The 4509-nt window shown below is 44.8% G+C and overlaps 1 long non-coding RNA gene across 1 annotated transcript; it reads right to left on the bottom strand.

Annotated features, from left to right (window-relative positions):
• Positions 1-425: 425 nt before the first annotated feature.
• Positions 426-1611, bottom strand: LOC117821997. Its single transcript, XR_004633106.1, has 2 exons — positions 870-1611; positions 426-787 (listed from the first exon to the last, which is right to left on the bottom strand). It is a non-coding gene; the product is annotated as an uncharacterized LOC117821997 (long non-coding RNA).
• Between the last annotated feature and the right edge of the window lie 2898 nt (positions 1612-4509).

Here is a 4509-nt window from a genome sequence, read left to right as displayed (position 1 = left end):
AGTTTGTTATCTACTGTCTACCTTCTATGAGTCCTCTTATGTGACACACACTGTGTGAGGATCAAAGCCTGGAAAGCGCAGCCAGATGGCCAATTAGTTAGCTACCAATCTCTTGTCTCAAAGAAAGAACAAACGAAGACTCCTCCATTTGTACCAGGCAGTAATGTGCATGTGGCTTAATGACCTCAGATGCAGTCATTCATTCAAGCTTGTCTTTGGGCTTTCTGGAGGCACACACTCCTCTCATCACGACCTAATTATGGGCTTTTATTTTGTGGTGTATTTTTGCTGGTGCACTGTCTCATACAGACTTGTGAATCTCTGACTTTCCTTACACCGCAAAGTTTCATAACTCCATATTTTTCTATCTCTTGTGTCACGGGGCGGATCAGAGACTCAGGTGCAGAACAGAAAGACACAGCAGATACACAAAGATTTTAATAAACAACAAAAGATCACAGTAAAGCACTGGCAGTAGAAAATGGTAACTGAGGCTGCAGGGCAAAACAACTAAAAACTCTCTAGGAAGAAAACGACCTATGGTAAGTACGGAAAGTCTACCAAAGACTAAATAACCCAACACGATAACTATACAAACACTACAAAGACCTAAACTCACAACTAAGCTGACCCAGAGAGAAAATAGGCAACCTGGGCTGACAGTTCGAAAACAGGGGAGAGTTTGAGGGAAGGCAGGCTGAGGAGGTGTGGAGCGTGGCTGGAGTAATTCCGAGTGTTGCAGGATCAGGTGAAGATGCACACAGAGCAGGCAGAGTTGGTCAGGGATCTGCAGCACAGGAAACAAGAGGTTAGTGTCCAGAGTTGTAAACAAAGGAGACAAGGTAGAGCATAAGCGTAGTTTGACTAACTGTGTTATACAACGGTCCGGCTCCGAGTTCTTCTTCGAATGAAATTCCCGCAGGCTGTACACTGGGAGTGTAATGCTGCCCTCCATAGGCTAGGTTTTATTACCTACTTATAGGCCCGACAAATTAGTGGAGACTGCGCATCAGCGGTAAGATAGTCATACAGGAAAAAGAGCGATACCCCAGATCCGACAATTCTTTGTACAATATCCGCCTTTCATGCCCATACCTTCTACGAGAGAAAAGTACATGCTGAACTGTTTCAGGCATCCCGCACTGACATAACCCATCCGGATGTTTCCCTATGACTTTAAAAAGGTACTGGGCCAGCCCACAGTGCCCCAGTTTAAGCCTGGTTAGGACCACCTCGTCCCTCCACCCAGTCTTTAACCCATCCTTTTCCTTTTAATTGACGGCTGCACAGAGAAATACTCCCTTCCTCTTTTTTCTTCTGTCCATTCTTTCTGCCAACTGTTGCTCTAATTTTTCCTTACAAATGCTGTACCACTCGCATCTTCCCATCAAGATCTCAAACTCCACTGAGTGGAGACTCTTTCGCTAATCTGTCCGCTGTATTCATTACCTTCTACCCCCGAATGACCAGGCCACCCACATAAACTCAACGGAGCGCCCTGATTTCTCAACCCTTAAGAGGCAGCACAGGATCTCCCACAGCAGGTCAGGATGAGCCCTAGATGTCCCATGCTGGACAGCCAACAGAGCAGCCGCTGAATCTGAGTATATCATGGTCATAGCCGTTTCCAACTCCGAGTTGTGGCTGAAGTCAGGCTTTTAAGGCAGAGGTAGCTGAGTTGCTGGTGATTACCAATCACCTGCACCTGTCTGCATTCCACACCTCACTCACGCTCACCTGGGGAAAAGGAGGGGGAAGGGAGAGGCTTCCACTAAGAGCTGGAGGGCCTGACATCTTGGTCTGGAGTCAGATCGGGTGAAGACATTTTTGGCATTGAGACATCTCAGCATGCTCATTACCTTACAGCTCAATTGTCAGCTGTACTTAATTCTCCCCAGGTAAACTGAATACCATACACATTGAATTATGCAAGAGCTTAAATTAAATGATATACCCAGTAGCTACTGTTAACGTGTCCAGCTACATTATCACTACTCTGCATTTTGAAACTAAGCAGGTGATTACACCACAACGATCCACCCCACCTTGAGGACATACAAATGGCAGCTCAATAATCTGCTCAATCAACAGCAAAAATCTATTGCACTGACCTTTGAGCTTCATTATGTCTCATAGTATTGGAAGATAGAGGCACAGTGTGACTTCTATACATCTTTGAGCTTATAAGGAGAGAGAATTCAGCAGGCCTTTCCCACTGTTTTCCTGATTATAATACTTCTATAAATTGACTGTTTAATCTGAAGAGGATTTGTGTCTTTAAAGAAATGATGTGGGTAACACAGTAGGCGGAGGAATCGCATCACCGAGTGGCAGAGAGGACATAGTACGTAGCATTGACAGCACTGAGCGATTTCAGCGCTCAGCCTGATCTTCTGCCTAAAGCCACTCACACATGAAAAAGACTTCTTTAAGGATTCAAGGTTTTGTATTGTCATACCAACCACAAGCTGTCACATGAGATGGAACGAAAAAAAATTCTCTAGGTCCTGTATAAAACCACAATAAGAACACATGATTAAAAAAGAAGACAACAATAATACAAATATAAATATTGTGCGTATGTGAGGAATAGACTGCGTTATGTAATAGTACAATTGAATGTGCAAATGTACAATGCGCTAATTTTGAGGTAGTCTGTTTTATTGTACTGTTCATGTCAGAGTGTATGGCTGGGAGCGGCCGGAGACTACAGAGCACCACCAGAGTTCAGCAGTCTTACAGCCTCAGGAAAGTAGCTGTTCCTCATTCTGGTGGTCTGCTTTTGATGCTCTGCAGCCTCCTACCTGAGGGGAGAAGAGCAAACAAGGTGTGTGCAGGGTGGGAGGTGTCCTTCATGATGCCAGAGAGTCCCTTTTCCTGCATCTCCTGGTGTAAATGTCTGTGGTTGGTGATACGATGTTCCCTACAATCCTCTGTGCTGCCTTCACCAGCCTCTGCAGGGCCTTCTTCTCTGCAGCAGAGCAGCTGCCATGCCACACAGTGATGCAGGAGAACAGGACGCTCTCAGAGCTGAGCTCCCGAGTCCTGCGTGCCTCAGCTTCCTAAGAAAGCAGAGGCACTGGTGGGCCTTCTTACCAGACAGGAAGTGTTCATTCTCCAGGTGAGGTCCTCAGCAAGGTGTATTCCCAGGTACCTGAAGCTGGAGACCACTTCCACAGCTGCTCCTCTGATGTGCAGGGGAGGGGGTTGGTGTCTGCCCTTCCTGAAATCCACAATCATCTCCTTTGTTTTTTTGGGTGTTGATGCAGAGGTGTTCTCCCTGCACCTACCCTCCAGGTGTTGGTGAGGGCCGTGTGCACCACTGACAAGATAGCGTCATCAGTGGAGCGATTTTCCTGTAGGTGTACTGATGCGGGTCCACAGTGATGTCGATGACGCTCTTGATGTGGGCCATAATCAGTCTCTCGAAGCACTTCATGAATATCGGGGTGAGGGCTACTGGCCAATAGTCGTTCAGGCCTGTCACTGTGGAGTTTTGGGGATGGGATGATGGTGGCAGTCTTTAGCAGGTAGGTACCTCTGCCTGTGAGATTGAGTGATTGAAAATGTCTGTCAATACCTCAGGGATATAAACAGCCATGACGAACACTGCTGTGTCTGAGCCGTGACCTTTGAGCAAGAATAAAGAGGAAACTTGGATATATTGAGTTAAAGTCAGAGTTTCCAGTGTCACGGCACTGGCTATAACATTCTCTCTGGGCAGTTTAGATCAACAAAAACATTTAAAACTGGGATTTTACTTTAATACACATCACATTATGAAGCCTCTGCATTTAACAAGTAATGAATACATTATGACCCCCTTGTCAGTCTCCCTTTTCTCACTTTTACCAGTTTGCTATAGGTGAAACTAACACTTCAAATGTCAGCAGATTACTATTACAGTAAAGAAGGTCATCAAAGGGCACGATTCATTAATCCTCATTTTGATGGTACAGCTATAGTCTGAGTAATAGTCTGTACATCTCTCCTCAGTATAATTAATATCTAATTTGCGATTAATTAATTCCCATGGTATAGTGCTGGAAGTTTACAAGCTGCTGATGCTATCTGTGTTTTTACACCAGGTAATTTAAACCCACAGTCCCTGGCATTTTCTCCACACAGATAGGAGGAAGCAGAGGCAAATGGTCACTGATCAAAGCTCTTAAGCTGACTATTTTCTCTAGACTTCACTTTGCTGCTGTGTTGTATTCGTTTAATTTGCAGTAACAGCCCAACTTTCCCCACTTCAACACTGAATGTGACTCATTTATATTGAATTACCTACTAACACAGTGTTTCAGTAAGTAACTTGCCAATAATGTAATATCACTCAGTTATCATGTATTACCTTTAGTCCACTAGCCCTTGATCAAAGCAGATATGCATCGGTTTTACAAGGCAGTCATGTTGCAGAATGATTTTCCACTCTGTCTGACAGAGAGGACATGTCCTGGTGGGTAAGTTACATCAGTGCACACCCTTATTGAAGTAAGTTAAAGAGTT

The sequence above is a fragment of the Notolabrus celidotus genome, chromosome 11 (assembly GCF_009762535.1).
Source record: "Notolabrus celidotus isolate fNotCel1 chromosome 11, fNotCel1.pri, whole genome shotgun sequence".
Classification (NCBI taxonomy): domain Eukaryota; kingdom Metazoa; phylum Chordata; class Actinopteri; order Labriformes; family Labridae; genus Notolabrus; species Notolabrus celidotus.
Note: the sequence above shows the minus strand (reverse complement) of the source record. Positions and strands in the feature narration are given on the sequence as shown.